The following is a 12,843-nucleotide window of genomic DNA, read 5'->3' on the forward strand; positions in this document are numbered from 1 at the left end:
GCAGACGGAGCCCCGAGGAGACCGGCGGACCGGACCCTGCGGCGCCCGGGGGTCCTCCCTGGACCACAGCCCGTCCTGCCGCAGCCTCCCGGAAGGTCACTCCTGATTGGCGGACGGGGTGTGCTGAGCGCCGGGTGGTGCAGTGTGATGGTGGGGGTACTTTTCCTTCCCCAACCCCCTTAGCAGCACGGCTCCCGGCAGGACGGGCTCCCAGGTCTCGGGGTCTCCTGAGAAGCACGCGCTTCATTCAATCCAGGGAAAAAGAAAAAAAAAAGAAAAAGTAGCGGGAGGACTCATTAGGCAGAGAACTGCAGAGTAGAGCCAGAAGGTGGGGATATGCAAATGTGCGTATCCCCAAGTTTGGGGCCATGACAGTAGCAAGCAACACCCCCCCCCATTTATTTTATTTTATTTTATTTTATTTTTTTAACAAAGCGATTACCTAGCCTCAGTCTGGAGAGCAGTAAGTAGTTCATGGACAGATTCGGTTAGTCCAACTGCAAATACAGTATTCTTCATCTACTTTTCTTTGTGCATCTTAGAAAAATGATTCTGAACATTTTTTTTAAAAAAATGTGATGTGTTTTCTAAAAATAAAAAGTCCTCATTGGAAGTTTTAAGTGAATTTGACATTGATTTTTTCCCCCCATGAATCTATTGGACCACTCCTCTCAGCTCATTTAGGAATTAAAGAAGCAGGTTAGTTTGTTGCTTTTTATTACTGTTCTGGGTAAGGTTGGCGGTGGATGTTGAAGAAAAGAAAGTGATTGCTCTTCTGTGGTCTTCCTCAGAGCAGTAGGCAGACACTGAGGGACTCCTTAAGGTTACTCTAGTTCCATGGAGAGAACTCAGCCATGGAAGGTAATTTTTCTTGGGGGGGTGGGGCGGTGGGGAACCCTTCATTTTAAAGAAAGTATGTTCTGGCTTCTTTTTAAAAATCAAGTTTCACTTTTGGGAAAAGGCAAACTTATTGAATAAGATCTCATTCCGTTGGTGATAAAACCTCACAATAGAATCCGTAGACAAAATTTTACTTGGAACATCTCAATTTGTTAATATTATGGTAATCTGGATGCGTAAGTCAACCTTGGATTTCTGATAATGCTTGACCTTTGCTGATTCATTTGTTGTGAGTTTGAAATTGACTAGTTCTATACCACTCGTATTAGCCAAGTTCTGTACCATTCATATTAGCCAAGTTCTGTACCACTCATATGAGCCAAGAAGAGGTGAAATTCCAGATTGCCAGTGTAACTTTGGGATCTTTGTCAGATAAATAAATCTAAATATAAACACGTGTCTCAAGCAACAAATAAAAAGGTTTAGAAGTAGCTCCTACCATATTTCTTTTAGTTATAGTGAAAGGACTTATAGGGACTTTATAGCTAGTCCTTTCAGGTTATGTTCATAAGCTGCTCAAGTCTGTATTTCTTGTGTAAGCGAGTTACATGGACAGAAATGATGTAGGTTTTCATGTATGGTCCAACTATATTAGAAATTTGAGATTTATGTCTATTTTAAAGTATAAGAGAAGAGATTCTAAATATAGTCACAAGTGCATTTATATTAAAGAACATTTGTATTTTATAAACATTCTTTGTTAACATTTATAGTTGCCTACAGTGTATTATTTACAGCACATAGGATGCCATGAGGACTTACTATAAGCGAAAACTTACTATAAGCTACAACCAGAAAACTGAACCTGAAACTTCTCAGAATTAGCGACCTTATAAGAAACACAAATACTAACTTAAACATGTGTATGTGCTACATTGTGAACATTTTCAAGTAAGAATTTATGATTATCATGTTTTTAATCCCAGTTTCAGAGAATAATATTTGTGGGATCGTTTTTACTTTTTTGTCTATTTGATTTTGATATATTTTTAACTTTCCCTTTAAGAAACCATCACATTCTTACATTTAAAAATGTGCATTAACTTAAAAGGATTTTTAATAATATCTCCAGTGGTCCTGTGTGTGTGTGTGTGTGTATGTGTGTGTTCAGGAAAAGTACAACTTACAACCAAAAACCATTTAGAGAAAAGGTATTTTGATTTTTGCAAAGAATTTCCAATTATTTTCAATCACTGGATAACTAATGGACATTCTGAACACTTGAAAAATTCAAAATTAGATAAAATGATTTTACAGTTTTCAAACAAAATCATTGAAGTGATGTGAGTTAACCTGTAACTGTTAAAACAGTGACATTCATGAATTAGAAGGTTACTTAGAGAACAAAATCGCTTATAGAATAAAACTCGGGTTTCAGTGACAGTGGTGAATTGTCTGCGGTCCTAAATCTGAAATGGAATCCTGCCACTCATATTGAGCATGTTACCCACATGTACAGTCCGTTCCATAGGTCACAGTCTGCCCTGCACACATCAAATTTTAGAAGGTTTGTACAGATTAAGTGTATTGTCCATCTTGACCCTATTCCTGAACTTTTAAATATATTTCTCTTGACAATTTTAACTGAAAACATACAGATTTCTAATTTTTGCTGAAAGGTAATGATGCCGGTCATGAATCCTGGTATAAGTAGCATCCTATCTGTGATATAGTTCTAACTCCATGGAATAAGAAATAAGCTACTATTTAATTAGTGTTCCAGAATATCATGAATGAGTTATATGGTTTAATGACCACTAAGTTTACCTTCAGGTCTACTCATTCTTTCCCCTAGAGTTCCCCAACCACCATGTGGTATGTGAGTGTTTATTGGATGAGCACGTTTGGCTATGCTTACGCTTTGCAACTGATCCACAAAATTTCTTTGCCTTAATTGTATATTTTTAAGCATTTAAATATACGTTATACGTTTATTACAAAAGTTAAATAGAATTTTATCATTTTTAATACAGAGTCTGGGGTTTGCCCTTGGAACTTTGGAAATCGTTACTAATTTATTCACTACATTTTGTTAGGTGATGAGCATGTTTGTGTCTCATGAGATAACTAGGTCTGTTTGATGACGGAATTCAGGAGGAAGGAGTGGTGGTTCAGAGGCCATGCAGCAAGCCCATAATATAATGGAGATTTCCTGACTCCAGACATATTTCCTTTGTCATTGACATGCTAAGTCGTGGAACCCATAGGAATTGGTATAATATTCATACTAATAAAGAGATGACATTGGAGGTATCCATTGTTTGAAGAGACTCGACTTGTCCATTTGACTCCAGACATTTAAAAATAGTGCCAGATTCACAGAATACTTTGAATTCAAATGTATGTTACTTCTCATCTTCCAATATGAAAACATCAATGATTCCTGTCTGGCCTAAGCCCTATTTCTATAGGCTGCCCTCCATTTCCAATATACTAGGTACCAGGTTTTGCAAGAAAAACAGTTGATTTATGATTGGGTTCGTTCATATGTGCCGAGATGCCTCGAATGCACCGCTGTTCTAGGCGCCACAGGCTCTGCGAAGTGTCACACACTGTGTGGGGTGTGCTGAGGTGCTTTCGGGATGCTCACGTTCATTGTCAACGTGTTGAAAAGTACGCACATATTTTGACACATTCACAGGTTTTCTTGTCACTCAGAATAATTTCATAAGCATTCATTTTGAAAAGTATGAAGAAATTCTGGGGTTTTCCTTGGGGAATACAGGAACTCCTGCAATTAGGTAGGTCTTTGAAACAGGCTCCATGGCCTTTAGTTCTGTTGTTATTATCTAATATGGCATTATTCTTCATGTAATTCCCTTACACATGTCTGTATCTCCTAGGACAGTGATGGCGAACCTTTTGAGCTCGGCGTGTCAGCATTTTGAAAAACCCTAACTTAACTCTGGTGCCGTGTCACATATAGAAATTTTTTGATATTTGCAACCATAGTAAAACAAAGACTTATATTTTTGATATTTATTTTATATATTTAAATGCCATTTAACAAAGAAAAATCAACCAACAAAATGAGTTCGCGTGTCACCTCTGACACGCGTGTCATAGGTTCGCCATCACTGTCCTAGGGAATGTAATTTTAAAGGTTTCTCCACTCATGGAGTCTCATTTGGGTGGCACATTGAAGATTGTACGTTAAATATACCAATTTCTGAATCAGTGCGGATGAGCAAGTGTCATTGTTAGGTTAGTATCCTCAAGGACAGTCAGGGGTGAGGATGGGTTAGGGTGATACCTTTCCATATCTTCACACTTCCCTGCTTTATAGACTTGTTCGCATGATCAGTAGGTACCTATTCTTCCAAGTTCCTTGTAAACTATTACACATTCAGTATTAGACACCATCCTGTCTCTTTCCCAAAGACACGGTGTCGTATATGCTTTGCTGTACTTGTTTTTATTCTAGCAAAACTTTACAACTCAGGCATTTTTAGAGCACATTGTTCAGGTGAGGGACATAACGTATAATTGGATTATTTATGCTGTGACTTACTGAAAAAATGTAAGCAGGTTTTTAAGGCAAATGTTGTCAAGTGATACCCAAGGCTGCCTCATACCGTGATAGTTCACGCAACATTGAGTGATTTTTGGAGCTGAAATTCAGATCGTGACGTCATATCTGTTCTCCACTTCTCAGTTCTGCACCCGTATTTTCCAGGCTGCTGATGGCAATTACATCTTTACTGATGAGCACTTGGGCTGTTTCCAGGTCTCAGCTGTTGTAAATTGTGCTGCTATGAACGTATTCTTTCTGATTGTCTGATCTTGATGGTAGGTTTGGTGTGAGTGCTTACCAACAAGCATTTAAATCCCTGGAGAGTATCCAACCCAGTCGAGAGGGGAATGTCATGACAGAAAAAGAACCATAACCCGGTATTGACAAATCCCCCAAAGTAGAAATTCCCAGGCGCCAAGATTTAATCAATCCAGTAACTCCAGTGGGTTATAATCAGGTTCACGTTTTGCCGCTCTAAGTCAGCAGTTGTTGGATAACGTGCAGGCGGGCTTCCATCCATTAGAAGTTGTTTACATAAGCACAACTATATAGATGGGTCGGCCAGCACGCTTCCTCCGGGTCCTGAGGACGGAGTGGACATGGCGATGCTTGATTTCAGGAGGCAGGTGAGCTTCGGCCTAAATTAGGCCTCTGTTGGTGTGAGCCAGTGGTTCTCAACCTTGGCTGCACATTAGAATCACCTGGGAATCTTTAAAATCCTGATTTCTGGGCCTCATCCTCATCCAAGGCTGAGAACCACTGGTATGAGCAGTCGGGTGACAGGGATTTCTGTGGAAACAGACGAGAAAGGTTAATAGTTTGAGCGAATTACAAATTCAGTTTCTCAGTTTGGAGATCAGCCAGTTGAGAATATTTCTGGATGTCGGTTGGAAGGATGTTCAGGTGGAGTGAGGGAGGGAGGCGTGGCTGGGACAGGTGTTTTGGTTTGTAGTGCGAATGTGGCGGCGATCTGAGTGGCTACGTAACCACAGGCCGGAAGCCGTCCCCCCACAGCCGGCCCAGCCAGCAGCCGCTGCGGGGACCTCTCGGAGGTTCATATCCAGGTGCCCAGCCTTAGCCTGCGCGGCTTCGAGGAAAAGACACCTTCAGTGTCATAGCAACTCCCCATCAGACTAGTGGAGAGAATCGGAAATGTTCGTTTGGAGAGTCCTGGAGAATTTAGGATTCAGTCCAGTTTCCAGGTAGAAACGAAAACCTTGAAGACAGTTAGCAGCACCGGACTCTGGTGTCCGTAAAGCTGTGTTATGGAAACGTAATTTCTCTCTCTCAGGATCCCCATGTCTATCAAAGATCACCATAATCCGGTGAACTTGTTTACACATGAAGTCTAGTTTTACTGGAATTGGCCTGATTATTTACAGAAGTGCAGCAAGAGTAGTGATTGACCATGACACCTCTTTTAAATCTGCTTTGCTGGAACTTTCCATAAAAAATCTCAGATTGCCCGGACGGGTGTGGCTCAGTGGTTGAGCATCGACCCAGAAACCAAGAGCTCACTGGTTTGATTCCCAGTCAGGGCCTGTGCCCGGGTTGTGGGGTTGTGGGCTTGATCCCCAGTAGGGGGCGTGCAGGAGGCTGCCAGTTGATGATTCTCCCTCATCATTGATGTTTCTAGCTCTCTCTCCCTCTCCCCTCCTCTCTGAGATCAATACAAATATATACCAGAATCTCAGGTTGATTTCAAACGCCACTTGATCCTCGGAAGCAGGCCCAGGATTTCTCCATTCGTGTCCTCTTAGCAGAGAGAACACGTTCTCATTGAAGTTACGCAAATCAGATACTGTCATGAAAAATCAGAGTGTTTAATAGAAGTTTCTGAATTCTAGAGGGATCAGTAGGGAGAGAAGAGATATTTCAACTTCCGTGGCAAAGAACTACTTTCCCAAGTCACGGTTAGAGATCGTTTTAAAGCGAGGAGAGAAGGAGTTCTTTAAATCTGGAAAACAAAACAGTGTCTGCGATGTTTTAAATGAGCCCTAAACACCGCGTCAGTGGGTTTATTCTGTTGTGATTCATCTGTGTTGATTTGGATCTTTTATTAGCAGTTTTAGGAGCTTATCCGTTTTTCATCAGATTTTAGGAATTCTTACCCAATTCACTGTTCTGATCTCAAAAGTATCAGAAACCTGCATTGTAGAGTACTTGCCAGGGTCTTTTTCATGAATCTCTTTAAATCGAAGTAATTTTTCAGGGAACATTTTTGCAAAAACATCAGAATAAGACAACTGTTTGCAAATGACAAAAACTTTTTAAAAAATTGGCTGTGGTTGCCATCTGACGTGAACTCATTAGAATTCCATTCACAAGGGAATTTGGTTATTTCTCTAACATATGTTTCAAAACTCTGACTGAACCCATTATACCAGACACATCATATTTGTAGGAATGTCATACACAGTGGCCTAGAGAAAGCTGAGCGCCTCTTCTCATTGGACAGTTGCCTCTCAGGAAGTTTAACACAGATGGAAAGCTACGTAGTTATAAAGAACTGAGCTCTTTCAACAGAGAAAAATCAGTGTTCTTAAGTGATCAAAGACTGATAAAGACAAAATCAATTATTATTTTCTAGGAAGATGATTTTGGTAAAGAAAATCCCTTGTTTATAATTCCTTAGTAAGAGCAGAATAATAATCTTAGAAAACGTTTCCTTTTAACAGTGAGAAAAAAATGTTAATTTTGCATTCATGTTTTTTTATATTTAAAATGTTCTTTTTCTTTTCAACTTAAATAAAACCAATCTCAGTAAACTTGACCACACATAGAATTCCTTCATCCAGATTGCTTTTGCAGAACCCTCCTGCACCTTTCTGTACCCAGTTGGGTTATGGTCTATCTTTTTTCCTTTTTTATTCAGGAATGATCAGTTTACTTTAGGGCAAAATTACTCAGTTGTTGTTTTTTTTCTTTTACCAAAATAGGCACGCAGCCTGGCCTGTGTGGCTCAGTGGTTGAGCATTGACCTATGAGCCAGGAGGTCACCGTTCCATTCCTGGTCAGGGCACAGGCCCGGGTGTGGGCTTGATCCCCAGTAGGGGGCGTGCAGGAGGCAGCCGACCCATGATTCTCTCTCATCATCAAGATTCTCTCCCCCTTCTCCCTTCCTTTCTCTAAAAATAAAAAATAGATATATTTAAAGAAAAAAAAAGAAAGCAGTGAGTTTAAAGGGCTCTGTGAGTACAACACCTGGTTGCTCACCGTCCTCACTCAGAGTCACTGGCGTCTCCTTTGGACCCCAACTCTGACGCCATGAACTGTCAAAGTTCAGAAACAAGTAAGCCCTAGCCAGTGTGGCTCAGTGGATAGAGCGTCAGCCTGCGGACTGAAGCATCCCGGGGTCTATTCCGGTCAAGGGCAGGTGCCTGGGTTGCTGGGTCCCTGACCCTGGTCAGGATGTGTGCAGGAGGCAGCCAATCATTGTGTCTCTCTGTCTCTCCCTCTCCCTGCCACTTCTCTAAAACTCAACAAAAAAATATCCTTGGGTGAGGATTGACAGGGAGGGAGGAAGGAAAACTAGAACTGATGCACCCAGTTAGTCTGGGAGTGGTGATTAGGAGACCTGCATTGTGCACACAGCCAAAAAGACAGCTTGCAAACTGGAGTCCCTCAGACCAGCACGTGGCATGAGCTCGGGGACACTGCTGGAAAGCAGCTCAGGGAGGGGCAGTGCCGGGCTGGCCTCACAGTGATTGGCTGTAGGTTAGAATTTTCAGTGATTGCCTCCTGTCCTTCTCGGGTAACAGTTCAATTTGCTTGTGATTTCCGGGGGCATAAGCAAGCTATGACCCAGGTGAGGTTAGTCCTGCAAAATAAGATAATCAAATAAATGTTGTTCTTATGACTGGACTGGTGTGTTTTTCCTGGTCAGGGACATCTTCAGGCCGGTCTTCGTGAGCGTCTAATTCTAACATGTGCTGCTAGAGATCTGGGCCTAAATGCCAGTCAGGGAGGAAGGCCCTTTCCCATATGCTGCAGCCTGCACTCCTCGCGTCACTGTCACATCGGGTTTCACTCACTGGCATTTCCTCCCCGACTAACAAAGGCACCTTGTCTACTCGTTTAGTCTGAGAACCAAATTTTACACCTGGGAGAGAGAATCCTTTACACGATTCTGCATGTGCCCCCACATTTCACCAACTTTTAGGTAGATGTTAGTATTTTTAAGTTTTTGACATATTTGTATTTTTCTATAAATTGGTTGAACTAACAGTTTTCTCCAGATCCTATAGCTAGAAATGCTACAATAATACATAAAAAAGTAGATTGAGGGTGATGCATTTTTGCATTTGAAAATGGCAAACTGTCGCTCATGCCAAAGGTATTTTAGGTAATTTCTTATTGTTTTGGTCTTTTAAAAAATAAATTTTAGAATGTTATTGTATTCCTTAATTTATAATTCTAGTAAATATGTTTAGTACATGTAGCATATATGAAAACAGTTCTCTTAAAATATAATGCATAGGGGAAATAATTTTTTAAATGATTGTAACAATAATACAGTGTTGAAATAATTTCTTCCAATGACCCTGTTTTACTGAGATGTTACTATGGAAGTCAATTACTATATATCAGAAGCTTGAGTTTTCCTGCTATAGGAAGAAAAAAATAGCAGTTTTAATCTGTGGTATACTGAAGACAAAATTCATGCAGAAATTCCATGTCTTGATTTATCACTTTTATAAATTGCTAACTACAAAAAGTAAGAAATATAATTTTATTAATTTTCCTTTGTAAACATTTTAACCCAAAGCCATTTGATCTCTTTTATCTCATTCTAAATGACACTTTGCCACTGAGAAAATTCTTACCATATATGCTATTCTGTGGTGGTGTTTTCAACTAGCAAGGTTTCATTATTTTTATGCATATACTAGAGGCCCGATGCACGAAATTCGTGCATGGGTAGGGTCCCTAGGCCTGGCCGGCAATCAGGGCCAATCTGTGGGGCGATCGGGGGCCCCCACTAGCACCTGCCTTAGTGACCTGGGGCCTGTGGGTGGGGGCAGCTCCTGCGTATAGCGTCTGCCTCCTGGTGGTCAGCGCACATCATTGCGACCGGTCGTTCTGCCATTAGGTCGATTTGCATATTAGGCTTTTATGATACAGGATTATAGTCAGCTTCCTAGCACAATATGGGGTCAGATGGGTAATAAATAATGAAAACTCCATTCCCGTTGTCAAAGCAGACAAAGCCCATTATCTGATGTTGCTCTGCGCTGCTTCCTACGGGTCTGGCCCCATCGGAGGAAAGCCATGTACTTCTCCGATGTTCACGTTCTGTAATCAGTCGTCTCAGTACATGTGGTCATGGAGCGAGAGGAACGCGTGTGGGTGAGGCTGTCCCCGGGCAGACGGCTGTGAGGGAACAAGTGCAAGGCCTTTGTGTTTGTCTGTGCTCAGCCGTGAGGGCAGAGGGGTCTCGTTTGATTTTGACCTTTCCGGTCCCATCATCTGGTCGATGACCTCGCCGAGGTCAGTGGACGGGGAACTGTCCCTGTCTTACTCTGAGATGCAGGCAGCTCCTGGGTGCGGTGCTCAGGGGCGGCTTTTCCCCAGATGCGGCAGGAGGACGGTTGGGTGCAGGCAGGAGGCAGACAGGGCCTGCAGAGCAGAGAATGTAAGGAACTGAGACCCAGCGCTGGGAGTCGGAGGGTGAGAGAGGAAGGAGGACCAGGAGGAGGGCCGGGGGCAGTGGACACGGGCGACGAGCTGGCTGTGTAGGTGAGGCCTTCGAGGTAGAACCCAGCTCTAGAGAGAGGCTCAGTGCAGCGATGTTTCCAAGAGAGACCGATTCAGTTTCTCGAAATGGTGAGGCCAAACTCCAGTGAAAAGCCTAAACTTAAAGAGACGGCATCGGTCATGGACAACTCTGACTTCAAGGGGACACAGACCCAGCGCTTTTAGGACGTGAGGGAATACAGAGAATCGTGACAAAAGAGGGCGTAACAGGCAGAGCAGCCTGAGCCCAGGGAATGAGGGAGCCTTCGGGCATTCTGGATTCTTGAAGCAGCTGGCACCCTGGGGTGCAGGATGCCGGGTGAAGTTGTGCCAGTCATCCCAGCGCAGGTGGCGGTGGAGGAGGCAGAGGGTGGGGACTTGAGGGTGTGTTCCGCGTTCCTGGGATCACCTTCCACTCCTGTGCGTAGCGCTCTCTTCTGACCCCGGTGACCGTGACGGTGACGTGTCCTGGCAGAGGGACAAGGTGACGTCCGGTGTGCCGGTTTCCTCCACATTCAGCCACTTGGAGCTCAGAGCGTTAGCACGACCAGAGGTGGCCCGGCCCACCCATGTTGCCCTGTTCATGCCCTTCATAGAAGAAGTGCCCAGCCCAGGCAGCGTGGCTCCGTGGTTGAGCATCAACCCACGAACTAGATCATGATTCGATTTCTGGTCGGGCACAGGCCCCGGTTGTGGGCTCGATCCCCAGTGTGGGGCGTGCAGGAGGCAGCCAATCAGTGATTCTCTCTCATCGTTGATGTTTCTATCTCTCTCTCCCTCTCTCCATTCCTCTCTGAAATCAATAAAAATATATTTAAAAAAATAAGAATAAAGCTGCTATGGAAAATTCAGGTATCAGTCATTTTTCTGACTCATGGAGTCACGGAACTACGCTCTGTATCCCTGGAAAGCGAGCTCTTTGGGGGAAGCTTAGCGTTTCCATTGCCTCTCTTCCCTAATAAGCCCAGAGCTGATTCCCTCGCAGCTCCTGGGTCTCTGCTTCTGACACTACAAAATGAGTATTTACACTAGAGGGCGGCATAGCATTTCCTCTTGCTGTCATAGAGACAGGTGTAGTCAACTTTCGAGGATTAATGAAGTAGTTACCACAGTTGCATGTTTCTTAGCTAAGAATCACTTAAAAGGTCACTGGCCAAGAATAGGTCCGTATGAAAATGTACTGCGGTGTCTGCTGTGTCCTTGATTGGCACACTTCACCCAGTAATTGCTCCTGGCCACTTTCTGCCTCAGTCAGGGGTGATACATCAGGGAGGCGGAGCTGACATAGAGTTGGTGCCCAGCTAACGCTTATCAGACTGGCGTTCTTGGCTGTGCAGTTGTCAGTGTTCACTATCGACAGTGATGCTTCTAGGCTCTTTGAGTACCTACACGCTACTATTTTGTGGATCATAACACCCAATTTTAATCTCATCATTTGTAGTTAAATTTGATTGCCATTTTTATGGACTATATTATTAAGAAAAGAAAGGTTGGCTGTGACGACAATATTTGTTGAAGCAAGAAGAGCTAAACACAAAATAATGTTAAATTTTTGAAATCCAACCCTATTTTCATGATTGCCAAAAGTGATATTACAGAAAAATAGATGTATAATATCTGAGGCTCAAATTTCCAAGTTTTATTAAAACTTAGTGAAAATTTTTCCATAGATATTGGAATTATATTTCTTAGGGGAAAAGTGCAGATTGAACAAAATAATGCAACTCTTCTATTTGTTTTACTAATTACTATGAAGTTATTGATGCAACAAGGAAGATGTGATATTTTATGGATCAGGAATTAGAGGAATTGATACTATGATACATGCTGATACTCAAAAACTCACAAGGCTTTTTTGCAGGTAGAATTATATTAATAAAATGTTAGATGTAGCTGTCTTGGAGAGCCATCTTTAAGACCATTTACAGAAACACCATATTATTCCTCAGTAAAGAGTTAGTGGAATAATTAATAGTTATCAAAACCATATTACGTTTTTATAGTACATGGCAAATGTCAATGGTAAGATTATGACTGACATCTTGTGGGTAAGTTGCATTAAAATCATTTTATTAAATCAAATTATGACATTTTTCTAGGCACCAAAATTTAAGTAAATGTTCTGATTTTAAATAAAAAGCATTACCTAGAGCTACTTATAGAACAGCATCAAGAAATCAATATTTATTTGGACAATCAGCCAGGTGTGATTATTCGATATGTCTGGCTGTTCCAAGTCTAACAAACATGTCAGGGTTTCCTCATAGTTGATTGATAAGAGCAGTTAAAATGATGCTGGCCCATTGATCCCTTTTAAGTTGTGAGTGGAGTTTTGGCCCCCATTTTATTCAGTTGTTGGTTAAAAATAATGTAGCAATGGGAACACAACAGTGTTAATGCACTGCGGGACGATTAAATGGGTACTTTTTACATTACGCATATTTAGCCACAATAAAAATAGTCCCGCGAGTGTGTGCTGCACATTTACACTGCAGCCGTAAGCACAGTGCCCCTGTCCTGTGACCGTTTCTCATCTCACTTTGGTGCACATGCAATCTTAGCTCCCTAGTTCCAGTATTTCCAAGAAAATGAACATGTACATCTGCATGGGAGGGATGCAGTGTGTCTGTGTGGGAGGGATGCAGTGCGTCTTCGTGGCAGGGATGCAGCGCGTCTGCGTGGGAGGGATGCAG

General features: G+C 42.3%; 1 protein-coding gene across 1 annotated transcript in view; it reads left to right on the forward strand.

Moving 5' to 3' along the window:
- The window catches only part of ZNF804A (zinc finger protein 804A), a gene marked incomplete at its 5' end in the record, with an annotated part of 116,778 nt that overhangs the window by 556 nt on the left and 103,379 nt on the right, over nt 1–12,843 (forward strand). The window lies entirely within an intron of this gene.

Source organism: Myotis davidii, unplaced genomic scaffold (assembly GCF_000327345.1).
Source record: "Myotis davidii unplaced genomic scaffold, ASM32734v1 scaffold221, whole genome shotgun sequence".
Classification (NCBI taxonomy): Eukaryota; Metazoa; Chordata; class Mammalia; order Chiroptera; family Vespertilionidae; genus Myotis; species Myotis davidii.